Below are 9,819 nucleotides of genomic sequence, written 5' to 3'. Positions count from 1 at the left end.
CCTGTCTTCTTCCAGATTGGTGCCACAAACCACCTCACTTCTGCAGCCAGGTGGACTGCATTCCCCTGGACTATGGTAGAGACTTCTCTCCTTACATTGCTTCTGTTGGGGGGGGGTCTTCTGTCACACCAGTCTGGGAAGTGTGTAATGCTCGTTATGAGGTGATGCAAATTAGGGCATGTAGTCGTGCAGTGATTGCTTTTTTTGTTGTTTTTTTTTCCTTTGGTTTTTTAAGTTTTCGAGACAGGGGTTCTCTGTAGCTTTGGAGCCTGTCTTGGAACTCGCTCTGTAGACCAGGCTGACCTAGAACTCACAGATTTCCACCTGCCTCTGTCTCCCAAGTGCTGGGATTAAAGTCGTGCACCACCACCACCCAGCCAGTCGTTGTTTTTAATATAAGTTCTGTGTAAAGTTGTTGGGTTTTGTTTGTAGCTTTTGCTTTGTTTGGAAGTGGATTCTGTAACTCTTTCTTTAGGGACCTCATCAGCATAAAAGTAAATGTTTTATGATTTAGTGTTCTGCCTTAATTTTTAAGTTGAGAAAATAGGCATAAGTCAGCTCTAAAAATACAGTATCATGTCAGCCTCACACATCCCACTCCACAGCTAGTCAGTATCCCAGGTACTTGGAAGAGACATCTCGAAGGACAGCCTCGTATCCCAGGATGCTCCACAGAAGAGTTCCATAGATCCCCAAAGTAACAAACCCCACTGAAAAAGCACAAACTAGAAGGCAAATGGGGGCACAAAACAGACTATAGTGTGTGTGGGAAGCCACGGGGGCCTCTAGGGTGTGCCACAGTGCTGGCGTCATCTTGGCAAGGTTGGGAGGCCTGGGAGTTCGGCCACTTACCCTTGAATGCAGACTCAGAGAACATGTGGGCTACAGCCCTGAGTAGGAGATCATGCTGGGATGGAGGCTAGGGCTGGGCCCACTGCCATGGTGTTGTTCCCAACTCTATCCCTGGTTTGCAGTCAGCTCACACTAGGAAAGGAGTGCCAGGAAGGCGGTGGGCTCACTTTCTTGGCTCCGCTTCTGGCCTCTTTCTTGGTAGGAAGATTGTTTTGTTGGTTTTAGGAAGTTGATTATGCTTGCCCAGAGTCCATCCTTTCCCCAGGTCAGGATGTCAATGGAAAGGGTTCCCAGTGCTTTCTCGCCCTCCTGCAGGCGTTTGTGGTGCCGTTTTGACCAGCATGGCTGGGATAAACGGTGGCTAAGATACTTCGTTTTCTCAAAAAGCACACTGTCCCCAGAGAGCTGGATATATGGTTTAAACAGGAGAGTTCATAGTTCCCCTGTGAGCTTGTTAACTCTGGGTGGTCTGTACAGGACCCATTCTGCGGGGGCTTGCTGTTGGTTCTTTTCTTTCTTTTCTTTTTTTTTTTTTTTTTTTTTTTTTGGTTTTTCGAGACAGGGTTTCTCTGTGGCTTTGGAGCCTGTCCTGGAACTAACTCTTGTAGACCAGGCTGGTCTCGAACTCACAGAAATTCACCTGCCTCTGCCTCCCAAGTGCTGGGATTAAAGGCATGCGCCACCACCGCCTGGCTGCTGTTGGTTCTGATGCAGCTACTGGGCACATGGCTGAGAAACAATGGACCTGTTAGTGTGTGCCCTCCCACCTGAGTTGTAGGATCACTTTTCCTGCTTGCTTGTGTCCTCCTAATGTTAAGCCTGTGTCACCAGCACCATGTCATTGTCTTCCCATGACCACCAGCCTTAGTTTGAGTGTAGGATGTGGATTGTTAAGTTCAGGTGTGTCTAACAAGTAATAGAAAATACCTGTTTTGTTACCAGTAAGAATATGAATTAGAATTTTCTTTATTGTTTTAAACCTGTAAGTTTAACCAGTTTAACTTGCAGAAGAGAAATAGAGAAAGACAGGGGCAGTTAGAAAGGGTTGTTAGTATTTTCATTATGAGCCAGTGAGCTGGCTCTGAGAAGAGAGACCCGCTGCCAAGCCTGAGGACCAGGGACCCATATGGGGGAAGGAATAACAGACTATGTAAGTCGTTCTCTCACTCCCAGGGGCACACAGACATTAATGTGCACACATGCACACCACATACACAGGGGAAAAATAACATTTTTAAAACTACATTTACTTTTATGTGTACGTGTATTTGTGTGTGGGGGCCCAATAACCAAACTTTTAACAACTCTAACTGCCCTTATCTTTATTTCTTCTCTACAAGCTAAACTGGTTTAGCTTAAGAATTTAAACAATAGGGGGCTGGAGAGATGGCTCAGAGGTTAAGAGCATTACCTGCTCTTCCAAAGGTCCTGAGTTCAATTCCCAGCAACCACATGGTGGCTCACAACCATCTGTAATGAAGTCTGGTGCCCTCTTCTGGCCTGCAGGCATACACACAGCAGAATATTATACATAATAAATAAATAAATATTAAAAAAAAGAATTTAAACAATAAAGAAGAAAATTCTATTTCATATTACAACTGAGAACGTTAGGTGTCTTACTTATCTTTCTCTATTTATTTCAGATTTTTGAGACAAAGTCTCTATGTAGTCTTGGCTGGCCTGGAACTCCCATAGAGACCAGGCAAGCCCTCAACTCAGATCCACACAAGTGTTGGGATGAAAAGCTAATGGCTACCATGCCCAGCTAACCTTCTGATAGGATCTCTCACTGAAACTTGGAGCTCACAGACTTGACAAAACGGACTAACTTGAAGGTTGGGGAGTCCCCATTTCTGCATCCTCTGTACTAGAATTACAGGTTCAAGCCACTATGCCTGACTCTTTTCCATGGGTGCTGGGGATCGGAACTCAGGCTCTCCCTTGTCCAAAGCATCTCCCCAGCCACTAAACTGCTGTTATTTTAAAACAGATTTGTTTTTATGCATGGATGTGTCACAGGAGTGTAGATGTCTGTGGAAGCAGATGGACTGGACAGACTCCCCCAGAGCTGGAGTTACAGGCAGCTGTGAACCACCGGTGTGGGCTGGGAACTGAACTCAGGTCCTCTGGAAGGACAGCGAGTGCTCTTGACCCTTGAGTCATTTCTTCTTCACCCTGGGAGAGAAGTCTTTATGGGACTGGATGTTACGACACTGGGGAGGAAGTGCAGGAACTTGTCCAGCCCACTCACTAAGCCTAGCAGCTTGCTCATGAAATCCAGGAAGCAGTATTTGGCCTAATCATAGCCATTTGTCAGGCCAATCCTAGATGCCTCAAGCGCCACTCAGTAACGAAGGCTTTATATTCCCAAACATTTGGTACAAACCACTTCAAACAGCCCTGGCTCACACAGTGCCTTCAGGAGTCAGGGCATTCAGCTGCTGAGAGCTTGCCTGCCACTCGAAGCCCTCACAGGGATGGTAACACCTGCAGGGTTAAAGGTAAAGGTACCCTCAGTGACTGCAATACTGGAGGGGGACACCAAGGCTGCGTCCACTGCTTACGCTCCCATTGCTTGCTGCTCAGGGAAATGAAAGCTGCCTGCCCGTGGTTTATATCCAGGGCAAAAACACCCTCAGCTAGACTGGGGACAGCTAATGCCTCTCAAGCTTACCTTGCTAGTATCAGTTGCGTGAGACTTTTGTTCTATACAAGCAGCTGTTGCACGCCATCTTTAGGGGTACCTCAGGTGACATGCAAACCTCCAGATCCTCAAGCCCTTTACTAGAAGTGGAAGTGTTTGTATGTACTCTGGACATTTCCCCGTGTGCTAAGTCATGTCAGATTACAGAGCCTCTAGCCGTCTCTCCCCGCAGAACTCAGGCAGGCCTCCTGCAGAACTGATGAGCAATCCATGTCAGGACCTTACCATGCTTCCAGCGCCGGTCTCCCTCTACACCTGTGAGCAAGCAAATCTGCCCCCACACCCAGGCCCAAGACAATCTTTATCAGGTGCTTTCCTGCCTGTCCGTCCTGGGCGTGGAGGCTAGCTCTTGTTGTGTGGAGCTCCCCCAAGCCCTGCTTCTGTCTCCCTTCAGGACTCATGCCGCCTGTGGCACAATGCTACAGTCCTCAGAGTCTCTCAACTGGAGGGGGATGACAGCTTCCCCTTCAGGACCCTTGATGGGTACTTTTCTCAGTGACTCAAAGACTTGCTCCCCTCCTTCAGGGCCTCATCATGGCTGCCTGTGTCCATGGTGTTGGAACTTGTCCTCAGGAAATTCTTTGAAGACAATTCATCTCAGCTTGTTTTCTATGAACCTGCAACATTTTTATTAAGATTTTCTAAATGACTAATAATTAATTCAGCGTGTTATACAAATAGCTATTACAGTGTGTTGTTGAACAATGGCAGTTTTCAGGTTCTGTCATCGGGTGTGTTCAGCAGTAAGGGATGAGTTAAGCATCCTAGGTGACTAGGTACTGTCACTCGTCATGTTAGCCACAAGTCACCGAATGGTATTCAAGAGAAGGTATTCCCTCTTACAAGTTGGGTTACAAGATGCTGCTCTGTGCAGCCAGACTTCCTTGTAGAAAATCACTGGGATTAATTTTAAAAGCTTCTCTACCCACTTGGCTTGGGAATCAATAGTAAAATTCTATCTGTAGGATGGGGTGATGACCAGCTCTTAAGAGCAGAGGATCCCAGTTTCTAAGACCTACATGGTGGCTCCTAACCATCTGTAACTCCAGTTCCAAGGATCGGATGCCCTCTTCTTCTGGCTCTTGGGCACCAGGGACACATGTGGTGCAGATATATATGCAGGCAAACATTCATACACATAAAATGAAATCACAAATCTTGAACAGACACACACATGAGTGTCTACTTACCTATTTGAACCACTGGGCTTTTTGGGATGCCCCTCTGTACGCTGTGAATATGTTTTATTACCATTGGTTAATTAAGAAGCTGCTCAGGCCTATGGCAGGGCAGAATATAGCTAGGCAGGAAATCCAAACAGATACAGGAAGAAAGAAGGCAGAGTAGGAAAGATGCCAGCAGCTGCGAAGGAACAGATGTGAGCTAACAATCCACCAGCCTCGTGGTAAAATAGAAAAGAAATGGGTTAATCTAAGTTGTGAGAGCTAGTTAATAATAAGCCTGAACTAATAGGCCAAATGGTTTGTAATTAATATTAAGCCTCAAAGTAGTTAACTCGGGAACTGGTGATCGGTAGAGAAACCTCCAGCTACAGGTTCTGACTTCTGAAGGTGTTTGCCTTTTTTTTTTTTCAAATACTTATTTATCTATTATGTATACAATATTCTGTCTGTGTATATGCCTGCAAGCCAGAAGAGAGCACCAGACCTCACTACAGATGGTTGTGAGCCACCATGTGGTTGCTGGGAATTGAACTCAGGACCTTTGGAAGAGCAGGCAATGCTCTTAACCACTGAGCCATCTCTCCTGTGTTTGTACTTAACCCACATTCAGGCGGCCTGAGTGCTCTGATATGGGAGTTTGCTGTACCCTTTCTCTACCATTTTCTCTCCAACCTATGGGCTCCTTTAGGGTTAAGCCTTCGTAAACAAGTTTTGTTTGCTGTGATGTCAGTGAGCCACATCCCCAGGCTCCAAACAATTCTATACAGAACCTTGGTATCCCCTAGATCTGAAACTGGATTGTGCTGGGAACTTGAGTTAGGGAAGGGGTGTCCTGCAAGAGCCAGATGTATGGTCTTTACAGGGATCTGAGAAAACTCAGGTAGGCCTGTGCCTGCTGAACATGCAAGAACCGTGAACACACTACCCACTCCAAAGGGCTGAGAGGGTATCAGAGCAGAGAGCAGGCCCCTGGGCGTGGCTCACGGCTGGTCTACGATGCTGCTGGTGTTGAGCAGGCTTGAGAATATAAGGCTGCAGCCATGGAGTTCACTTAGGGAGCGTATTTTTAATTTTTGTTAACTTTTAAGTCATCAGGAAAAGCAGTCAACTGTGAAACTATCAAGTAGTAATTAGCACGTAGGAGAAGCCGTTTGGTTCTCTGGGGTACTTTTTCAAGTTCTGAGCTAGCTGCTGGTTATAGCACACTCCACCAGGCCAGGGGCTGGCAAGTCAAGCTTGCTGCCAGGAATAGCTCTGCTATTTTCAGAGGGTCGTGAAAAAAATAAAAAATTAAATTAAAAAAATCTCTCAACTCCAGGCTGACAGAGATGCCGAGGCCCACAGAAACCTGAAACACTTCCCATCTGGCCCTTTGCTGTCAAGGATCCCACTGTTCAATCACTTAAATTACACCAAATTTGTTTTGCCAGACAGCTTTCCTCTCCTCATTAATATGTAGTTCCTCCATCTACCAACACAGCCCCCACTAAGAATCTCTCCCAAAGCTTCTGCGCAGCCATCAGACAGGCACATCTTCCCTTGGAAGGCCGCAGGTCCATTTTGTTTCATGTTCTCGCCGTTCCTATCTACACTGAAGAGCCCCTTCCATGATGGCCCCGGGAGGCTACACCCCACGACCTCCAGGCTCTGCCATCTGCACGCATACGGCCACTGCACTCAGTCCCACAGCGGCATGGACTGGTGGTGCCTGCGACTCAGTCTGCCATATGGTAAGGTCACGGAGGAGCCCAGCGAGTCCTTCGGGCACTCAGCTGTGCAGGGAGCCACACTTCAAGCAATGAATCTCTGATGTCACTCTGCACTGAAATGTGGTCCTGGGCTGCTGCTGAACTCCTGACCCACAGACGTTTGCTATAATAATTATAATATTATAAATTGAGACGGCTCCCGTGCCATCTTACAACTGCCTCCCTTGCACACTGCTCCATTCACCCCAAGCCCTCCTGTCTGTACTCCCCTGACTAGAAAGCCTTTTAGGGATGCTTCATTCCATGTATTTATTCAGTCATTCGTCTGTGTTTTAATTTCTGTTTTAGAAAGCTTACTCTTTTCTGAGGACAGTAAACGCGAAGACTGAGGTCCTGGCACTGGCAGGATGTGGCTGGCAGATGGCATTTGCTCTCCCTCTGAGCTGCCTTCACTCAACACAGAGCTGGCTTTGTTCTATGGCACTCAGGGCACCATAAGCTACCATCATCAGTTCCTTGAGAATTACAAGCTGCTCGCCTGTGGATGTGAGTCTTTTCAGGTCAGATGAACTACTTTGCACACAAAGAGCTGGGCCTGGTGGTGTCCACTGTGATCCGAGCACTTGGGGAGGTAGAAGAAGGAGAATTTGGAATTCAAGGCCAGCTTGGATGTTCTGTCTCAACAAACAGCATTCATTCTGGCCTCTCTAGGTTTACTTTTCATCCTGTTGTAGCCTATGTCAGGAGCACCTCTTCCCACCCTATCTCCATGCCCTGGTCTCCTAGCTCTTTCCCTATGTCCCTCCTAGCCCATCCCATTCCTTTGTATCACCTGCAGACCTACGGAAGTACTTTCTACCAAGACCCCAGAGCCACCCACTTGCCAAGGATCCAATGAGGCACAGCAATCAAAGAACAGAATACCCCCAACAAAGACAAGGCAAAATATCCATACCAAGAAGCACCTTACAAGCCGGGCGATGGTGGCGCACGCCTTTAATCCCAGCACTCGGGAGGCAGAGGCAGGCGGATCTCTGTGAGTTCGAGACCAGCCTGGTCTACGGAGCTAGTTCCAGGACAGGCTCCAAAGCCACAGAGAAACCCTGTCTCGAAAAACCAAAAAAAAAAAAAAAAAAAAAAAAAAAAAAAAGAAGCACCTTACATGGCGTATCTCCACATGCCTCAGGTCCTAGTGTAAACCACAAACTCGAATAGTCAAGACAATATGCCTCCTCTCGAAGCCAGGAATCCCACCACACCAGGCTCTGAGACAAGAGTTAATTGGAGTACAAGAACTTCAAAATGGCTACAATGAGTATTTCAAGAACCTCAAGAGAATATGAATAATGTCTCAATAAAGACCACAAAACAAATAATTGAATCGAATAATGAAAACATTTCAAGATATGAAAATAGAAAGAGAATCACTAAAGAAAACCCAAACTGAAATAAAACTGGAAATGAAAAGCTTAGAGTATCAAACAAATACCTCAGGATAGCCTCACCAACAGATAGCAAGACATGGAAGAGAAAAATCTCAGGTGCTGAAGATGAAGGTAGAAGAAATGGATATCTCGATCAAAGAAAACTGTTAAACAAACAAACAAAACCCCCCAAACCTAAGCACAAAACAAGGAAGTCTGGGACACTATGAAAAAAGACCAAACCTATGAATAATATGGATAGAGGAAGAAGAAAAAAACCCCAGGTCAAAGGCACAGAAAATATTTTTAATAAAATCACAGAAGATAATGTCCCCATTAGCCCCATGCCTTTAATCCCAGCACTTGGGAGGCAGAGGCAGGTGGATCTTTGTGAGTTCCAGACCAGCTTGGTCTACATAGTGAGTTCCAGGATGACCAGGGCTATGCTATGTGGAGATACCCTCTCTCAAAAAACCAAGGGGGGAGGGGATGAATGTCCCCAGTCTAAAGGAGATGCCTATCAAGGTACAAGAAGCATACAGAACACCAACTAGGACCAGAAAAGAAATTCTCCATGATACATAATAATAAAAACACTAAACGTACAGAACAAGAAATAATATTAAAAGGTACTAGGGGAAAAGACCAAGTAACATAAATAAAGGCGGGTCCCTTAAAATAATACCTGATCCCCCCCCACCACACACACACACACACTACAGGGCTTCTTTTGTGTTGCCCTGGCTGTCCTGGAACACATTCTGTAGATCAGGCTGGCTTCAAACTCACAGAGATCCGCCTGCCTCTGTCTCCTGAGTACTGACTGGGGTTAAAGGTGTGCACCACCACTGCCCAGCAATACCTGATTTTTCAATGGAGAGTCTGAAAGCCAGAAGGGCCTAGATGCATGTTCTACAAACTCAGAGACCACAGATGCCAGCCCAGACTACTATACTGAGGAAAACTGTCAATCACAATTGATAGAGAGACAGAAACATTCCATGATGCAGCTTTACAGAAGGTACTAGAAGGAAAAACTTCAGTCTGAAGAGGTTAACTACACCCAAGAAGACAAAAGGAACATAATCACAGAACAGTAAATCAAAAGGGGGAAAAACCTAAAACCATAACAAAACACAAATCAATAAACACTACCCATAACTGTTAATAGCCTCAATTTCACAATAAAAAGACACAGACTAACAGACTGCTGCATCCAAGAAACAAACACACCTCACCATCAAGGACAGATTTCATCTCAGGGTAAAAGGATGGAAAAAAGCAGTGGACCCAAGAAGCAAGCTGGCATAGCCATTTTAATACGGGACAAAATAGACTTCAAACCAAAACTAATCAGAAGAGATAGGGAAAGATACTACAGACTCACCAAAGGAAAAAGTTCACTAAGGGGATATCGTAATTCTAAACATTTATGCACTAAGCACAAGGGCACCCAAGTTCATAAACACCACTATAGCTCAAATCACATATTGACCCGCACATACTGATCAGCATGTCACTTCAATACTGTGGCCAACAGTCAGGTCATCAAGACAAAAACTAAGCAAAGAAATGATGGTGTTCACATCCTAAATCAAATGGACCTAACAGATATCTACAGACCATTCCACCCAAACAGTAAAGAATCTACTTTCTTCTCAGCAGCTCATGGAACTTTCTCCAAAACTGATCACATAATAGGACACAAAGCAAATCTCAAAAATATAAGGAAATTTAAATAGCATCCTGTATCTACGTTAAGATTAAAGCTGGGTATCAACAGCAACTCATGGAAAATGAGCCTAGTCTAACTGATTAATTCTGAGCAACAACCCTTTCTCAAAAGACATGGCAACATTCTTGGGGATGATGGCTGAGACTTCCTCATGCACACACACTCTTCCTCCTGCCTTTCTCCAGGGCAGATGGGTGAGAAGCCACGT

This window comes from Chionomys nivalis, chromosome 14 (assembly GCF_950005125.1).
Source record: "Chionomys nivalis chromosome 14, mChiNiv1.1, whole genome shotgun sequence".
Lineage (NCBI taxonomy): Eukaryota > Metazoa > Chordata > Mammalia > Rodentia > Cricetidae > Chionomys > Chionomys nivalis.
Note: the sequence above shows the minus strand (reverse complement) of the source record.